Source organism: Schistocerca gregaria, chromosome 2 (assembly GCF_023897955.1).
Source record: "Schistocerca gregaria isolate iqSchGreg1 chromosome 2, iqSchGreg1.2, whole genome shotgun sequence".
Lineage (NCBI taxonomy): Eukaryota > Metazoa > Arthropoda > Insecta > Orthoptera > Acrididae > Schistocerca > Schistocerca gregaria.
The window spans coordinates 170,911,916-170,932,696 of NC_064921.1; positions in this window are offsets into that span (position 1 = coordinate 170,911,916).

Consider the following 20,781-nt stretch of genomic DNA (forward strand, 5'->3'; position numbering starts at 1 on the left):
ACGTAAGTGCATATGCTTGAACTATTTGGATCTTACACCTGTCTGATATTTTTAGGACCAAATGTGCAATTCTGCTTGAAATTCCTTCTAATACTGTTATCTCTTCGACAATGGTTTTTACTAAAAATCCAACTCCATTTAATTTTCCATTTGGTTCTCCACAATAATATAAGAGATTTCCTGAATTCAAGCGAAGTCAGTTTTGTTTACTAAACATCCAACTCCATTCAATTTTCCGTATGGTTCTCCACAGGAGTATAAGAGATTCAAGCGAAGGCAGTTTTCGCCTTTACGGCGCACTTCACTTAAACCAACGATGTCCCAGTTAATTTTCTCTAGTTCCTATTTTATTTTCGTTAATCTGTCATCTCCCTTTAGCGTATGACAACTGTACGTACTTATTTGAAGGGATTTCTTCTCTCCTTTTGTAGATTTAGGATTTTATGACACTAAAGCACCTCCCACCTGGAGATCCGAACGTGGAGCTATCTTAACTCCGGAACATTTTACCTTACTGTCACACATCATGACTCAAAGATGAGAAGCATAATCGCCACCATTGCTCCAGAACGGATTTGCGATATAATTTTCCAGGCCGCCCCTAACGTGGAGTACAGACTCTTTTGGCAGGCCGCTCCTCTGGAGTATAGACGCCGTCTGTGCATGAGAAGTATAGTTTGGAAAATGAAAGACCCTAGCCCACGAAACCTAATAGCGTCAGGGTCGGAAAAGAACAAGAGTTGGCCGAAGATGGCCAGATATAAAAGATAAAAATGAGGAGCCTGGCATAAGTAAGTAGAAGCAATGCCAGGACTCAGCTCGGGGCCCCGTGGTCGAAAGCCACGTACTTACTAGGTGTGAGTTTCCTGGGGGAATCGCTTGAAAACTGGAACTTTCTTGCCGATGAAAACTGTGTGCCAGACCAGGACTCAACCCGTAACCTTTGCGTTTCGTTGTTTGTGGCTCTAACGGCTATGTTTCTAAAGGAAATTTACGTATTTCATATTTATTCCAACTTGATACCTTTCATTTCCTATGAAGTTCTAGAAAGATTTTTTGTCTGTTACGTTAAGCATTGTAGAGTAATTATGCTACAACACACATTACCAAAATGTGCCGGTACTCACATATACAAATAAGTTCAGTTTCACTGTCAACCAAACCACAATAACTGATCATTTTGAACAATTTGAAATGATGAATAGCTTAACGGCTGTATATTTATTTTCATGCTCCTAATCTATTTAAGCTTACTATACACAGTACAGTGTGAGGAGTGCACTGCTTTATCGCACATATATCACCATTAACGAGACGGGGGCGGCGTAATAACAAGTAATACACCACAGTGTTACTCTAAAACCCTATAAAAAAGTAAATATGAAATGCAATGAAATGTGTGCTACAGAATTTTATTAAAGAATACATTACTCACAATCTTAAACATGGCTGACAGCAGCAGCCGTAAATAAGCTTTCAGGAATAATAACTTTGAGCAACCGATTGGCTGTATACATCTCTCGTTGAAAGAATACGTTATTACTCCTCACAGTTACAAGGACTATAATGAGGTACCCAGTAATTACGTTGTAGAACAATGTCACGTAATATTTCTATCTGAATTAATGCTGATCTTTCGTCCGATCAGAAATTTTAAAACACCACAACTAAAAATATTTTAAACTTAATTAAATTCTACATATGAACATACTGTCTTGTGCAGTGGAGAAATGCGCAGATATAAGGAGCGATCAAAAAGTTTCCTTTCGAAAGACGTACAGTCCACAATAGATATGCTAATCGCTCCAAATCTCAGTGAGCATTGACGCTATTACGAAGACGTAATAATCAAATGGGGAGAGATGAGGACTACAGGACAGGTGCTCGAGCGTCCCCCGCTTGAGTTGACGTAACTTTTGGTTTACGACATTTGCGACATAGGCACGTGCGTTGTCATGAAGGAGTAGTACCCCTTGTTGCACCATTGCATTTTCGATAGACATATTGCCCCATACACCTTCTTCATTCTTCGATGGATGTCGACTAGTATTTGTCCTTCAACACCAAGAAAAAAAAAAGCACGTTGGTCCTGTTAGGCGACATGTAGTAATAAAATCGCCAAGTTCATGTTTCCGCATTTACGATACGCACGTCCCATGCTACATGTCTTGCGTTTATATACCCGCATCGGAGTTCCACTATGTTGCGTATAAGCTGCAGCAACGCCCTCAAACGGAAACATTTAACCATCCCTTGTTTATTAATGACGAATGAATGTAATTTTTCCTTCACCATTTCTTTATCACGCCACACAACTTTTCAGCTACTGTAATGAATATTTCTACTGTGTAAATGAGACATGGTAAAATTTGGCTAAGTTAACTATATTCTCTGGAAATTTACAAATTTTGAATATAATTTATCATCAAATATAGAGACCATTTCGCAGCTATGGAGTTCAAGCCTGACACCATATATCAGTGCGAAAATACTTTCACTTAACATTTTGCTTAGGTGCTTTTGAGATTTTTTTTTTTTTTTGCATTTCTGCAATCTATACTTTTGTGTCAGCTGTGCAGCGCAATCTTCTCGTAATCACATGTGATTTTCGCCTATCTCCTATGACTCTCTCTGCCTTTCCGGCCTATATTTCTCAATTTTCTCTTGTGGTGCTTCTTTGGAATGCTTCAATCTGGATGCTTTTCTTGCCTCTCTTCTCAAAAGTCATCTGCAAATCTGTTATCTTCTTCCGCCTGACAGGAACAGATAACTTTTCTGGTCTGGCGTGCCATCTTTTTACACTTACAGATTAATCATGTAACACATATCGACTGAGCTACCAGCGTGACTCACGCCCTGCCTGCACAGCCTTACTTATGCCAGTAACTCTCTCCTGTCTTCCGAACTTTACAGAATGGTGCAAATGGCTCTGAGCACTATGCGACTTAACTTCTGACGTCATCAGTCGCCTAGAGCTTAGAACTAATTAAACCTAACTAACCTAAGGACATCACACACATCCATGGCCGAGGCAGGATTCGAACCTGCGACCGTAGCTTTACAAAAGTTCCTCTGAATACTTAGCAAGACTAACACTCCTAGGACAACAGATATTGCGGAGAAATAGCTTATTAATCTGCCAGGGAGTTTCAGATCAGCTGCACAATGAAACGTTATCACGAGTATTTTAAAATTACTTCACGGCTGGCCGGCCGCGGTGGTCTCGCGGTTCTAGGCGCTCAGTCCGGAGCCGCGCGACTGCTACGGTCGCAGGTTCGAATCCTGCCTCGGGCATGGATGTGTGTTATGTCCTTAGGTTAGTTAGGTTTAAGTATTTCTAAGTTCTAGGGGACTAATGACCACAGATGTCAAGTCGCATAATGCTCAGAGCCATTTGAACTTCACGGCTGAAAGTGCGAGGTACTGAAAGAAACAAAGAAGTAGATTTTAATCCACTCACTGTCAGGGAGTGCGGCAGAGTGTTCTGCCTCAATCAATTTGTGGTGGCTGGGCACCCTGTTCCAGCTAAACTGTCGCAATATTTTCATGTCAAGCGGTACGAGGATGTGAAAAAAAGCTGTCAAATGACGCGTTTACAGTTTAAATCCTCTCCATTTGGCCATACTACACTATTTCCAGGAACTGACAATAAACGTCAAAATAGAATTGTTCACACTATCTCGAGAAACATTCACCAGTCGTCAAAATATGATTGTTCACCCTGTTATCTACAATCTGACTATCTCATGCCTTTCTTTTTTTAGTCATCATTCTTCTGACTTGTTTGATGTGTCCTGCCATGAATTGCTCTCCTGAGCTAACATTTTCCATCAGAGTAGCGCTTGCAAGCTACATTCTCAATTATTTGTTGTATGTATTCCAATCTCTGTTGTCTGAAATTTTTACTCACTGCAACTTCCCCTAGTACCATGAAACATATTTCCTCATCTCTTAACAGATTTGTTAAAACAACAGCTGATTCCTCAAACTGGGGGACTATCAAGTACGGGGTCCCACCGGGTTTGGTCTTAGGTCCTTCACTGTTCTTGATATATATTAATGACTTACCATTCCACATTGATGAAGATGCAAAGTTAGTTCTTTTTGCTGATGATACAAGTATATATAATAACATCCAAAAACCAAGAACTAAGTGATGTAATTGTAAATGATGTTTTTCAGAAAATTATTAAGTGGTTCTCAGCAAACAGACTCTCTTTAAATTTTGATAAAACACAGTATATACAGTTCCGTACAGTAAATGGCACAACTCCAGTAATAAATATAGACTTTGAACAGAAGTCTGTAGCTAAGGTAGAATTTTCAAAAAAATTAGGTTTGTCCATTGGTGAGAGGTTAAACTGGAACCGACACATTGATGGTCTGCTGAAACGTCTGAGTTCAGCTACGTATGCTATTAGGGTTATTGCAAATTTTGGTGATAAGAATCTCAGTAAATTAGCTTACTACGCGTACTTTCATTCGCTGCTTTCGTATGGGATCATATGCTTGGGTAATTCATCGTTGAGTAGAAAAGTATTCATTGCTCAAAAACGTGTAATCACAATAATTGCTGGAGCCCACACGCGGTCATCCTGCAGACATCTATTTAAGGATCTAGGGATCCTCACAGTAACCTCACGGTATATATATATTCACTTATGAAATTTGTTGTTAGTAATCCAGCCCAGTTCAAAAGTAATAGCAGTGTGCATAGCTTTAACACCAGGAGAAAGGATGATCTTCACTATGCAGGGTTAAATCTGACTTTGGCACAGAAGGGGGTAAATTATGCTGCCACAAAAGTCTTTTGTCACCTACCAAACAGCATCAAAAGCCTGACAGATAGCCAACTAACATTCAAAAATAAATGACAACTCCTTCTATTCATTGGCTGAATTTTTAGATATAAATTAAGGGGAAAAAAACAACAACAACTTAAACATTAGTGTCATGCAATATTTTGTGTAATATCTTGTACAGACATCTTTTATTAACCTGACACGTTCCACATCATTACGAAGTGTCGTCTTCATGATCTATGGAACAAGTATTAATCTAATTTAATCTAATCTTATTACCATCCTGTCCCTTCTTCTTGTCAGTGTTTCCCACGTATTCCTTTCCTCGCCGATTCTACGGAGAACCTACTGATTAATTACCGTATGCGTCCACCTAATTTCCAACATTCTTCTGTAGCTCCGTATCTCGGTGAATTCGATTGTCTTCTGGTCTGGTTTTCCCACAGTCTTTGTCACTATCGTACAGTTCTGCGCTCCAAACGCACATTCTCAGAAATTTTTTGCTCAAATTAAGACCTATGTTTGATACTGGTAGACTTCTCTTGGCCAGGAGTGCCTTTTTGCCAATGCTAGTCTGCTGTTTATGTCCTTCTTGCTCCGGCCGTCATGGGTTATTTCGCTACCACGGTAGCAACAGAATTCCTTAACTTCATCTACGTCGTGATCACCAATTCTGATATTAGTTTCTAGCTGTTTTCATTTCTGCTACTTCTCATTACTTTCATAAGTTTCTAGCTTTTTCATTTCTGCTACTTCTCATTACATTCATCTTTATTAGATTTACTCTTAGTCTGTATTCTGTAATCATTAGACTGCTCATTCCATTCAGCACATTCTGTTATTGTTCTTCATTTTCACTGAGGATAGCAGTGTCATCGTCGCATCTTGTAGCTGATATCCTTTCAACTACAATTTCAATCTCACTCTCGAACCCTTCTTATATTTCCGTTATTGCTTCATCTTTTTAATCCGAGAACTTCGTCCGCGGACTTTGCCCTCTCATACTATAGCTGCATAAATAAATGGAGCCCGTGTCGATGTAACAAGCTCGAAATTTAGAGGCGGAAATGTGATGCCGGGCCACAGATACTGAGCGGAGCGCTTCTCAGTCACTTTATGCTGCGGCACTCGCAACTCGAGGTCGGCGTTAATTTCCTTTGGTTTCCTCATTTCGCCGTCAACTCGCACACAGCAAACGAGCTCGGCAGTGCTTGGGTAGCGTCCCTAGAGCGCTAGCCCAACTGCCGTCCCATACCCCGTGAACGTTTTTTCTGTTTTTCTTTTCCTCTTACATTTTTTGATTCGCTGGTACGCCGTTAATTACGTCCGCTCTTGATTCGTGAAGCATGAAGCGCTGTATCTGAAAAGCAGAACGGGCGCGCTTCGTTAATGACTGGAACTCCGTTGGTACGGCTCCATGCTATGAAGCAGTGAAAGCGGAGTATACAGTTGATACACACTCAGTTGGTCCCATTAAGCTACGAATAAACGAAATTAAGATCCGAGCTACATTTCGGCATAGCTTTACTGTACACCAGCAGGTTAGCGTTCGTGGGCAACACAGACGCTTCTGGTTTCTTATCCATACAAATTATAAAAATGTGTGTGTATGTGTGTGTGTGTGTGTGTGTGTGTGTGTGTGTGTGTGTATGTATGTATGTGTGTGTGTGGGTGTGGGTGGGTGGGTGTGTGGGTGGGTGGGTGGGTGCTGTGTGTGTCTGTCTGTGTGTTCCACATCTCCTCCTAAAACACTGGACCAGTTTCAACCACACTTGGTATACATACCCCTTGCGGTCAGGCAACAATCGCTATGGGAAGAAGAATCACCTACCTATCAGAGTTCAGGAGGTAATGTCATAAACACTGAGATGCTTGAAATACTGCCGCATCTTGCACGCCGTTTAAATGTATTACTTCTGAGCTACTAAGCGTATTCGGAATAAATTTCGCAGGTACGTGTGTTTCTAAATGTTCCTACAGAAGTGTATCTTGGTACCATACATAGTTCAAGAGATATGAAACCATAAACAGTGAGATGCGAGAAAAACTGCTGCATCATACTTGACGTTTAACTTTAATACTCGTCTGCTACCTACTCCATTCGCAACGTACTTCGCTACCACTATCCACGTATGCCAGTGAATATACCTACACAAATGCAGGGTGAACGTTTATAAAAGACAAACTGTAGTGACAGATTACTGAATAAAAATGGAGAGAGAAGGCCATATGAAATGTCTCCAGAAGTTCATCGTTGCTACGGTAGATGACGCTGACGAATGACTGTTCCTCATAATACGTTCCTCGTGTTCTTTGTCTGTTGCAGGCTATGTGATTGACGCAGCGTAGTGTAAGCATGCCGGCCGCTGTGGCCGAACGGTTCTAGGCGCTTCAGTCCGGAACCGCGCTGCTGCTACGGTCGCAGGTTCGAATCCAGCCTCGGGTATGGAAGTGTGTGTTTGGTTTGTGGGATTGAGGGGACCAGATTGCTATGGCCATCGGTGATATTTGTGTTGTCCTTAGGTTAATTAGGTCTCGTATCATGTCATTTCTGGAAACCCAGAGTCTACTCTGTAGGAATCAACATGGATTCCGGAAACAGCGATCGTGTGAGACCCAACTCGCTTTATTTGTTCATGAGACCCAGAAAATATTAGATACAGGCTCCCAGGTCTATGCCATTTTCCTTGACTTACGGAAGGCATTCGATACAGTTGCGCACTGTCGCCTGATAAAAAAAGTAAGAGCCTACGGAATATCAGACCAGCTGTGTGGCTAGATTGAAGAGTTTTTAGCAAACAGAACACAGCATGTTGTTCTCAATGGAGAGGCGTCTATAGACGTGAAAGTAACCCGTCCCGTGCCGCAGGGGAGTGTTACAGGACCATTGCTTTTCACAATATATATAAATGACCTAGTAGATAGTGTCTGAAGTTCCATGGGGCTTTTCGCGGATGATGCTGTAGTATACAGAGAAGTTTCACATTAGAAAATTGCAGCGAAATGCAGGAAGATCTGCAGCGGATAGGTACTTGGTACAGGGTGTGGCAACACCCTTAACATAGACAAATGTAATGTATTGCGAATACATAGAAATAAGGATCCTTTGTTGTATGACTATATGATAGCGGAACAAACACTGGTAGCAGTTACTTCTGTAAAATATCTGGAAGTATGCGTAAGCAACGATTTGAAGTGGAATGATCATTTAAAATTAATTGTTGGTAAGGCGGGTGTCAGGTTGAGATTCATTGGGAGAGTCCTTAGAAAATGTAGTCCATCAACAAAGGAGGTGGCTTACGAAACGCTCGTTCTACCTATACTTCAGTATTGCTCATCAGTGTGGGATCCATACCAGGTCGGGTTGACAGAGGAGATAGAGGAGATCCAAAGAAGAGCGGCGCGTTTCGTCACAGGGTTATATGATAAGCGCGACAGCGTTACGGACATGTTTAGCAAACTCAAGTGGCAGACTCTGCAAGAGACGCGCTCTGCATCGCGTGTAGCTTGTTGTCCAGGTTTCGAGAGGGTACGTTTCTGCTTGAGGTATCGAATATATTATTCCCCCTACTTATACCTCCCGAGGAGATCACGAATGTAAAATTAGAGAGATTCGAACGCGCACGGAGGCTTTCCGGCAGTCGTTCTTCCCGCGAACCATACGCGACTGGAACAGGAAAAGGAGGTAATGACAGGGGCACGTAAAGTGCCCTCCGCCACATCCAGTTGGGTGGCTTGCGGAGTATAAATGTAGATGTAGATGTAGACGTAGAAGTAGTTCTATTTCTACTGATGACCTCAGTTGTTGAGTCCCATAGTGGTTGGAGCAATTTGAACTGTAAGCAGCAGTGTGGGGAGTATTCATGACGGGCACACGCCGAGATGGTGTTTGTGTACGGCCAAGACGTGGAAACGGTCGAGAGGCAGCACGGCTATACCAAAACAACTACCTTTACAGACACCAACCACATCACACAACATTTAGAGCCCTATCTGAGCGTTTGTGTGTACACCACATTTAGAGCACCGGGTTGTACAGGATACTGAGACACCCGCCAGGGTAGCCAAGAGCGCAAACGCGCTGCTTCCTGGACTCGGGTGAGCGCGCCGGCCCCGCATCGAATCCGGATTAATGACGCGGTCCGGTGTGCCAGCCAGCCTGTATGTGGTTTTTAGGCGGTTTTCCACATCCCGTTTGGTGAATATCGCGCTGGTCCCCACGTTCTGCCTCAGTCACGTGCGTTAAAGACACGTGAAACATGTTCGCTCTATTTCACGATTTACATTGGGAGCAGACAGCTGGGGTGCACTGAATCCATCTCTGGGGGTACAGGGTGGCGGAAGGAAGGGCATCCGGCCAACCTTAAAACTAATCTGCCAAATCCGTTCTAACCACGTCGACCCTACGATCGCTGCGGGACTATGGCGTAAGCGAAAGAAAGAAAGAAAGAAAGAAAGAAAGAAAGAAAGAAAGAAAGTTCTACAGGATACTCACACGATCCATACAAGTTCCAAGCAAGTGGACGCCAACACCACCAGCATGGTGTAAGCCATAGTACGATTATGTATATCCTGCATGGCATTACATCCCTTGGAGGCCACTTTCAGCATCTGTTGTGACGTGGATGCGATGCAGCTCTGTACTGTGTGTCGGGAGGATTTGTTGTCGTTGCACACACGCCGTCCATTCTGTTCCTAAGAACGTTCTACATCCATTTACAATCACGAACCCGTTCCTGCAGATTGTCGGCTTTATAAATACTCAGCCTGTGTATCACTATATGACACATAGTTGAAGGGGTATGAACTCATAAACACTGAGATACGTGAAAGAATGCCGCATCATCATGAAGTTTTAATACATTTATTCTTTATTACTAACACACACTCACAGCCGAGTCAGCTTAAGAAAATCTGTGATCAGCAGCGCCCAGCGTACAGAAACTCATTTGGATACTGTTATTCAACTGTTCCACATTATGTATATTTCTTTCCACGACTTTTTCGTGATTTCAAATGTGATTTCACGAAAGCATGGAAATGAAATTTTTTCAATATTTCACTACAAATGAAGTTCATTTTTTGTTTTCGTTTCTAGTAGATGACTGGCAAAATGAATACCTGGCCAATTCCGTGCTTATCAGTAGTACACCGATGTTTCCGGAAAAATGTAGGAACACTCGGAGTTATTCTGACCCAACGACTTATCTTAGAAGAGGCAAACGTAAGTTTAAAGCATTTGTAGATTTAGAGAAATGTTTTGACGGTGTTGTCTGGAATGCACTCTTTGAAACTCTGAAGATAGCAGTGCTAAAATGCAGGGGGCGAAGTTGATTTATAACTTGTGCAGAAACTAAAATGATTCTATACGAGTCGAAGGACATGAGAGGAAGCACAAGTTGACAAAGGAGGGAGATATGATTGTAGCCTACGCCCGATGTCATTCAATCTGTCCACTGAGTAAGCAGCAAATAAAACACAAAGAAATTGACAAGGTAATTAGAAATTTGACAAGGTAATTAAAGTTCACGGAGAAAAAAATGGAAACTTCGGAGTTAGCTAAAAATATTTTAATTCTATCAGAGATGACAAGGACCTGGAAGAGCCGTTGAATGGATCATGTAGTATCTTGAAAAGTGGTTGCAAGGTGAATGTGAACAAAAGTAAAACGAGGATAGCGAAATGTAGTTCAACAAAATCAGGCGAAGCTGAGGGGATTAGAGTAGAACAAAGTTTACTGAAAGTGCTCCATGAGATATGTTACTAGGACCTTACAATAATTAATGAAGAGTGAAGTAGAGAGGAACAGACAGCGGACTGGCAATAGCAAGAAACGGATTTCTGATAAACATAAACTAGAATATTGTTCTTTTGGGATTCCACAGACTCAGTACGTTTTTAAAAAAAAGAAATGTTCCAGGCTGTAATACATTTACTGTCCGTAATATCAGATGATTTCGTCTGCCAGTCATTTTCAAGCACTCATCACAACCCTCAAGCTTCACATCTCATTTGAGTAAATAACCAGTGTCTGTAAAGACACACATCGCTTTCAAGTGCATGTGTATCACAAATACAGTCTAGTAATGCACTAGATTACATCCACTGGTAATGGATGAAAGCGATATGTTCCTTTCCATATGTATTGGCTATTTAGTCAAATAAGATATAATTCCGGAGGCTTGTGATAAATGTTTGAAAATGAATAACAGCCGTAATTAGCCAATAGCAAGGACAATAAATATATTACACCTTGTATGACAACGTTTTCTATCTTAAAGCAAAAATTGGTTAACAGGGAATATGTTCCCGAAGGTATCTGGGAGTGCCCTTTTAACGATAATGAAGCAGGGACGACAAACAGTCCAATTAAGAAGAAAATCTGGTGCTGCGGAATAATGCAATTTGCGTTACACCTTCAACTTGCAACCTCTCCCTTAGGTCCTTTAGAAGATACACTGTATTGTGCATCCAGCAAATTGGGTGCTTTTTTAAGCAATTCACATAAATAAACATTCCGACACCACAACATCAATTTGCACACAGACAGTTACGTATGGCCTTGTTAATACACCCCTAAACCTTCGAAGGTATCTATCTTTGTAATTGAAGCTGACAGAATTTTGATTGAAACTGATTTGTACATGACACGAAAAAAAAATCACAATCTATTTAAAAATTATAGCTCGTTGACGCAACTATCGAAAATTTCTATGTGAATCATGTGCATAACTTCAGCGAAAGAGTAATGTTTCTTACATTCACCTATCGAAATAAATATTCCTTTCACATGTTATTTGGTAAGCTTAAAAGAAAAATGCTTTATTCTAATCACCCCGTATGCCCAGTTATTAACCTTCTACTTACCACCTTGTCAAGAAAATATGTTTGTTGACTGTTGTTAGTGGTTTTTAACGCCTTCCACTGAGTATTCACAACTACGGAAGAGTGGGCGTCCTGTTTGGTCTACCTTCTGCTTCTCGATTATAAAACCCCAATTGGACAATCATAATTGGTTAAAGCATCCAGTTTATTAATTTTGTTCAGCACAGTGTCACTCCACATGAAAAAGAACAGATTAACAGCCAAAACTGCAATACTGTAGTTTAAGAATGAACAGTTTTTACGTTCGTAGGCGCCATTACTGGTACATTTAGCCATCGCGAGAGCATGACAACTCTCACAGAAAGTTTGAAGATGGACACACTTGCAGATAGACGACGCTCTAAGCGGAAGGGGCTGCTCACTAAATTCCGAAATCCAATCTTCGCCGAGGATATAGAGTATATATTATTACCACCAACTTTCAAATCGCGCAATTGTCACCATTCGAAGATAAGGGAAATGTGTGCTCATACTGAGGCGTTCAGACAGTCGTTTTTCTCTAGCGCGATCCGCGAGTGGAACAGAGGGAGGGGGGAATATGACTTTGGCGCGTATTGTGCCCTCCGCCGCACACCGCTTGGTAGCTAGCGATATATATATGTAGATGTAGATGTAGAAACTCTTTCCAAAAAATCTGTGATTTACTAGTTCCTTAAAGACGAGATTAAGGACAGCTTGTAAAGGCTGTAACTTAGTACAAGTGGTTATGGGCCGCTGAATGTATTGTTTACTGTAGCAGTTGTTCGCTCTCCAAAGAATTAAAACTACACTTTGAGTTAAAAAACAGTATACCACAATGCCTGAACTGCATCACAGTGAGCCGGCCGCGGTGGCCGAGCGGTTTTAGGCGCTTCAGTCCGGAACTGCGCGACTGCTACGGTCGCAGGTTCGAATCCTGCCTCGGGCATGGATGTGTGTGATGTCTTTAGGTTGGTTAGGTTTAAGTAATTTTAAGTTCTAGGGGACTGATTACCTCAGATGTTAAGTCCCATACTGCTCAGAGCGATTTGAAATTTTTTTTTTTTTTTTTTTTGCATCACAGTGAAAATACAGGAGTACTGTAAATGCGATGCGAATGATCAAACTGAAAGTAATAAAATTTGTAGGGCACTGTGTATAGAAGTGAATCGTGGATTGAATTCGCTTCCACAGCTGAGTGATCAGAGCGGCAGATTGCCTTGAGAGACGCCAAGATTCGATTCTCGGCGGGTCGAAGCGTCAGAGGTTTTCTTCGCTCGGGCTTGGGTGTTGTACTGTCTTCATCATCAGCTCATCCTCAACGAGGAACAAGTTCCCGAAGTGTCGTCAACGAATAAGACCAGCACCAGGAGACTGATCTACCTGACGGGGGCCCTAGCCACATGCACATTTCATTTCACGTTTCATTTCATGGATAGTAAGTGAAACGGAGAAGAAAAGAATGGAAACATTTGGGATGTGGTGCTATAGAAGGATGGTCAAAACTACGAGGACTGACAAGGGAAGCAATGAGGAGTTCTCCGAAGAATCGACGAAGAAACGAATGTGTGGAAAATACTGACAAGAAGAAGGGGCAGGACAGTAGGACAAACCTCCACGTTGGTGCCGTGGAGCAAGACATTGCGTGAAAGTACTACTCTGAAATGAAGTTTGTCACACGATAGGAAATATAACGAATTTGAAGCAAATTATCTGGCGGTATCGAGAATCTGACATTGTCGTTAGAGGAGAAGTCCCACTTCGAAATTACTACCAGCCTCACTTCCGTAGTCGGATAATGGCGCAGCGTGTTATTTGCTCGGAGCCATCCCGCCACCATGCGATGCTTTTAATAGTTGCCACAACGAAACACTCAAATTATAGCAGAAAATCCAAATAGACTTTGATCGTGTGTAAAGCACACAACCAGCAAGACAAAATCAATATCTCACTGTGCGAAAGTTATGGTAAAATTGTCTACGAAAGCGCCGCTAAAGCGGTGATACTAAAACGCAGTTGCCCACAACTCATGGTCTAGTGGTTCCATGCAAGGAGCAGCTAACATATGTCCCTTCTCCCATTTCACAGATTCGATCCCCTCAATGGTTAGTCATGCACACTTCCGAGGAGATGTCCATCGACCTATTGATGTGTCACCACCATGCCGCAATTTCGTTCCCACCGATGTCGAAGGCGATCGCCAGTCGTTGCGAGGATATGCTACTGCGATGGAGATGGAATCATTCTTGAGAAGATAGACAGTAAAGATAAAAAAGGTGGTGCAGAAGAATGCTGAAGATTAGATGGGTAGATCACACAACTAATGAAGAGGTATTGAATAGAATTGGGGAGAAGAGGAGTTTGTGGCACAACTTGACTAGAAGAAGGGATCGGTTGGTAGGACATGTTCTGAGGCATCAAGGGATCACCAATTTGGTACTAGAGGGCAGCGTGGAAGGTAAAATTCGTAGAGGGAGACCAAGAGATGAATACACTAAGCAGACTCAGATGGGTGTAGGCTGCAGTAGGTACTGGGAGATGAACAAGCTTGCACAGGATAGAGTAGCATGGAGATCTGCATCAAACCAGTCTCAGGACTGAAGACCACAACAACATAATTAAAGAAAAAACAATTTTTTTTGTTTTTTACTTTAATTTTACTGTGAAACATTGCCCCGTGCGAAATTTCGTAAGTCTAGATCAACGGAAAGTACACTATAGGTTTTGACGATTGCATTTGCGAGTATTAATATATGTGACAAGTAACCGTATCTTTTGATTGACTTTGAATCTTGAATTTTCTACGCCGCCAAGAGGCCTTAGGCCTTAGCATGTGACATGAATCGCAGTTTGATTCGTCCGTCCATTCCTAAGAGAAAGGGTTTTTAATAATCGGACGGACAGACAGGAAGACAGAGACAGACAAATAGAAAACGAAGTGATACTATAAGAGTTCTGTTTTTAGCGACTGAGGTGCAGAACCATAAAAATTGTGCTTTGTGAATGGAAGAAAGTAAAGATCACAACTGTCTACAAGAAGGGTAGCAGAAGTGATCCACAAAACTATCTTCCAATATCCTTGACACCCATTTGTTTTAGAATCGTAAAGCACGTTCTCAGCTCAAACGTAATGAGGTTCATCGACCGGAATGATTTCCTCCATCCCAGCCAGCGCGAATTCCGGGAAAAAAGAAACGATTATATGAAACTTGACTCTGATTTCCTCACATGATGTCCTGAAGCTAACGGATCAGGACAGCCAGGTAGGTGCAGTATTTCTTGATTTCCAAAAAGCATTTGATTCAGTACCACACCTACGCTTGTTATCGAAAGTACGATCGTACGGGGTATCTAGCGAAATTTGTGATTTGATTATTTCTTGATAGGGGGAGGCATTGACGGATACAGACAGAAACAACCTCACCTGTGCCCCAGGGAAGTATGTTGGGACCCTTGGTGTCCGCCGTTCACTTGGTATATACATTAGCAGCAAATCAAGCTTTCCGCAGATAATGCAATTAGCTATAATAAAAAAAGCACAATTGATCGTTCCGATCTTGATTAGAGTGATGCTGAAATTGGGGACCTGCTTTAAACTGTCAGAAAAATATAACTGCGCATCTCACAGAAAGAAGAAGCGTAGTGTCCTACGACTACAGTACCACCGAGTCATTAGTGAAAACCTTGAACTCACACAAATACCTATACAACAATTTGTAGGAATATGAAGAGGAAATACCGCATAGGCTCAGTCACAGGAAAAGCAGGTGACACAGTTTGGTTGGATGGTAGAATATTAGGGAAATACAGTCAATCCACAAAGGACATTGAATACAAAATACTCGTATGATCTATCCTAGAATATTGCTCAAGAGTGTGGCACACGTGCTAAGCAGAATCAACATGGAATATTCAACGTGTAAAGAGAAAGCTGCACTTTTTGTCACAGATTTGTTTGAGCCATGGCAGAACGTCAGGTAGGTGCTGAAAAACTGAATTGGCAGACGCTTGAAGGAAGAAGCTAACTATCCCGAGAAAGCCCACTTACAAAGTTTCAAGAAACATCTTTAAATGATGAATGTAGAGATATAATACTACCCCATACGTATCGCTCTCTTAGCGATCGCGAGGACAGGATTAGACGAAATGCAGCACCCACAGAGACGTTTAAGCAATCGTTCTTCCCACGCTTGTGGACATACAGTGATGTATGATCACAATTATGGGTCCTGTTGTTATATATGACATTATTTTACACTCGATTGTATAGAAATTCATATGGTTTTATCAACCAAATGATGATACAGCTTTGTAACCACCGGTGAATGTTCTCTTCTACTGTAAATAATTGCAAATTGGCTTAAAACAGCTTACATGTAATTTTGATAAAAGCATACGATAACGTCCAGTTCGATTGCCTTGGCTCATTTACATTATCAAACACAATGTATGACGTGAAACAACGTTACTAATTACTTATGTATTGCTTCTGTTATATGAAGTTTATCGTCCCTGATATACACTCCTGGAAATGGAAAAAAGAACACATTGACACCGGTGTGTCAGACCCACCATACTTGCTCCGAATACTGCGAGTGGGCTGTACAAGCAATGATCACACGCACGGCACAGCGGACACACCAGGAACCGTGGTGTTGGCCGTCGAATGGCGCTAGCTGCGCAGCATTTGTGCACCGCCGCCGTCAGTATCAGCCAGTTTGCCGTGGCATACGGAGCTCCATCGCAGTCTTTAACACTGGTAGCATGCCGCGACAGCGTGGACGTGAACCGTATGTGCAGTTGACGGACTTTGAGCGAGGGCGTATAGTGGGCATGCGGGAGGCCGGGTGGACGTACCGCCGAATTGCTCAACACGTGGGGCGTGAGGTCTCCACAGTACATCGATGTTGTCGCCAGTGGTCGGCGGAAGGTGCACGTGCCCGTCGACCTGGGACCGGACCGCAGCGACGCACGGATGCACGCCAAGACCGTAGGATCCTACGCAGTGCCGTAGGGGACCGCACCGCCACTTCCCAGCAAATTAGGGACACTGTTGCTCCTGGGGTATCGGCGAGGACCATTCGCAACCGTCTCCATGAAGCTGGGCTACGGTCCCGCACACCGTTAGGCCGTCTTCCGCTCACGCCCCAACATCGTGCAGCCCGCCTCCAGTGGTGTCGCGACAGGCGTGAATGGACGGACGAATGGAGACGTGTTGTCTTCAGCGATGAGAGTCGCTGTTGCCTTGGTGCCAATGATGGTCGTATGCGTGTTTGGCGCCGTGCAGGTGAGCGCCACAATCAGGACTGCATACGACCGAGGCACACAGGGCCAACACCCGGCATCATGGTGTGGGGAGCGATCTCCTACACTGGCCGTACACCTCTGGTGATCGTCGAGGGGACACTGAATAGTGCACGGTACATCCAAACCGTCATCGAACCCATCGTTCTACCATTCCTAGACCGGCAAGGGAACTTGCTGTTCCAACAGGACAATGCACGTCCGCATGTATCCCGTGCCACCCAACGTGCTCAAGAAGGTGTAAGTCAACTACCCTGACCAGCAAGATCTCCGGATCTGCACCCCTTTAGCATGTTTGGGACTGGATGAAGCGTCGTCTCACGCGGTATGCACGTCCAGCACGAACGCTGGTCCAACTGAGGCGCCAGATGGAAATGGCATGGCAAGCCGTTCCACAGGACTACATCCAGCATCTCTACGATCGTCTCCATGGGAGAATAGCAGCCTGCATTGCTGCGAAAGGTGGATATACACTGCACTAGTGCCGAAATTGTGCATGCTCTGTTGCCTGTGGTTCTGTCAGTGTGATCATGTGATGTATCTGACCCCAGGAATGTGTCAATAAAGTTTCCCCTTCCTGGGACAATGAATTCACGGTGTTCTTATTTCAATTTCCAGGAGTGTATTTTACATAATTATTCTGTAGTTGTCCTTTAAGATTGTTGGCTTACTTTTATAGCTGTCAAATGATACAGGTATCTGTGAGCAATTACACCTGTTCCCTTCTTATTGAGCATAATTGTGTTAAATTTTGTTCGGTTCTACTTTTCAGTTGTTTCCAATAATTGTGCACTCTTCAGTATTAGTTCTGTACTTAAGGTTTCGTCATTGCTAGTAACGATTATTATAGCACGCAGCATGTCATGTCTGCTCACCCACACTTCCTCCAAGCGGTTGGCAGAATCTTTACGATTCTTGGATTTGGTTCTTGAATTTGGTCTTGAACATTACATATGACAACCAGACCATTTATGTCTTGCCTTCAGCACATATCGGTGCGGATTTATTACGAGTTTGTTATCAGTGCGAATCACCTACTTTATTCGTTAAGACGCTGTAGTTGTAGCCTAATTTTCTGTTCTGTTTAGCTGCAGGCAACCTGAAGATTTTCAAAGAAATGGAAATGGTCGTAACACAATAAATGTTTAATAACGCAGCTGAGATTGTCTTAATTGAACAAAATATTAGCGTCAGCTGTGTGTTCGACATGATCAAGATCTATTGAAGCAAGTGTGTTTTATTATTTGTGTTAATGTTTACGTTTAAACTTCTCGCAAAAGACGTGGTGACGGGAATCAGTCACTGCGGTTAAACAACGCTAATCGGAGTTCACTGACTTTTGTATTCAATTTAGTTACGTTTTCAAGTAGTATCTGTTGTCACAGTTATCCGATAAAATGTATTTTATTTTTAAGAGGCCTTGGGGCACTGATACATCAGATAGTCTTTTCGTAAACTCCGAGTTTAATACTGCAGTCCCTATTTTCCATGGACAGAGCCCTTTTACGTGACTGAGAGCGAACGGGCGACGTTTCCATTCCATCGGTGACAGGTAATCAGTCACGATGCAGAATTAAATGCAAAACTGCGTGACAAATACACTTCAGTTCCACGAAAGCTGTTTATTTAAACGAGAGTACAAAAACCATTTTATGTAGTTGTCATGAACTCATTTTCATACGCCAGTTAACGTTAGCATAGAGTTCCATTTATATATATATAAAAAGAACTTGTAGTCGACCTCATAAATATACCGTATGAAATACGACGAAGAGGAAATAAGTTTTATTTTAGTTTAGTAGGTCCATCTTCCTGCTGCATATAACAAAAGAGCCTGGAATGAAACCCTTCCTTGGATATCTTCCACCACAATAACCAATTCCGGTCCCTTTTCTATTTCAATTTTAGTACACTTCACGGATGTTTATATGGGAAGTTTTAACGTCATAAGGTTTCTCATCTTTAACATTTTCTTAAAGAAAATGACGAATTAATTTTAATTCTCTGAATATTTTGGTGTATTAGACGATGAAAAAAGAGTAGTATAAAAATTCTTTTACTTAGAATATGTTGGAAAAAGCAGTAGCACGATGGTGGTGGTTTTCTTTCAGTTTGATTGTCATGTGACTTACTGCAAAGTGTTTGTTATTATGAGGAACAATAAGTTTATTCGAGATAAAGGCTGTGAAAACGTTACACGGCTGACAGCTCCTGTTGTTGGGCCTAAGACATAATAATCACGACAAATTTATAACTTTTGTAATACAAGGGCATAGAGTGCAGGGCTACCACACTTAGTGAATGTTCTGTCTCACTGGATTTTTTTCACTTTAATTCTATTATTGTAGTCGTCATATAGATGTGTTCGTGATGACAAAATGTCATTCAGTCTGCACAAGTGATCACAAACGTCGTACCGCTAGTCATCGTCCGCTTAAGAGGTGATGTTTGTATATTTCTGACTTTTTTGAGGTGCCTATATACGCATTAAACACTGCCTCACACACTTTTGCCTTCCTGTTTCCGTCCAGACAAGCCAAATGTCAAATGAGCTTCTGCCAGAACAATCAAATGGTTCAAATGGCTCTGAGCACTATGGGACTCAACTGCTGTGGTCATTAGTCCCCTAGAACTTAGAACTACTTAAACCTAACTAACCTAAGGACATCACACACATCCATGCCCGAGGCAGGATTCGAACCTGCGACCGTAGCAGTCGCACGGTTCCGGACTGCGCGCCTAGAACCGCGAGACCACCGCGGCCGGCCCAGAACAATCCTAAATATAAGAAGATCAATAATGTTCTCTATGAAGACTAGTTTTCGCGGCAGTGCTGTCGTTACAAAGGTCCAACAAAAAAAAAAATGTTGGTTCAAATGGCTGTGACCACTATGGGACTTAACAGCTGAGGTCATCAGCCCCTAGAACTTAGAACTACTTAAACCTAACTAACCAAAGGCCACCACACTGTCAGAATTTGGCCGGCAGTGAGAGGTGAGATGGTAGCGTGAAGTTCATAATCTTAAGACTTTGCGCCAATGTCCTGGTTTGGATACCAAACCTCTCCGGAGTGTCTCATGAAGTGAGGGTATGTGTCACTGTTGATAGTGTACCGTCCATCGGATGCGGGCGTTAAGATTGGCTACTCTTCTGGTGTTACTCGTGAGGAGTACGCTATGTGCAGGGGCCGGGTTTCAACCTTCTGCCATCACCATCATCACCCATACACACACACAGAGACTCCACTACACACACACGCACACACACTCACACACACACACAGGCGTTACACATACATTTAGTATTACAAACATTTTAATGGAGCGTGTTTTAAATTTAAAAATATGCTGTGCTCCATATGTACATTATCAGAAATGTTCCTGAAGTTAAGACTTGTATTTGGTATCAGTAGGTTACACACACACACACACACACACACACACACACACACACACACTACACATACATTTAGTATTACAAACATTGTAATCGAGCGTGTTTTAAATTAAAATATGCCTTACTCCATGTGTACATTATCAGAAACGTTTCTGAAGTTAAGACTTGTATTTGGTATCAGTAGGTTTCGTTTATAGAAGAAAGTTTTGTTTACCTCTGCTTGTCTGCTTCTCATAACTTCCTTGCTTCGTCCGCCATGTGTTACTACGTTCGATTCTATCACATCTTCCAAAACGTGGTCCTCGGTTTTATTGGGGTAACTATCTCAGTCTCATTTCTGCTGTTCCTCATTACCTTCGTCTTTCTACAGCCTACGTTCTAAGCATCTTAGACTGTCCATTCCGTTCGGCGGTTCCTGAGGTCGTGTGATTATCTC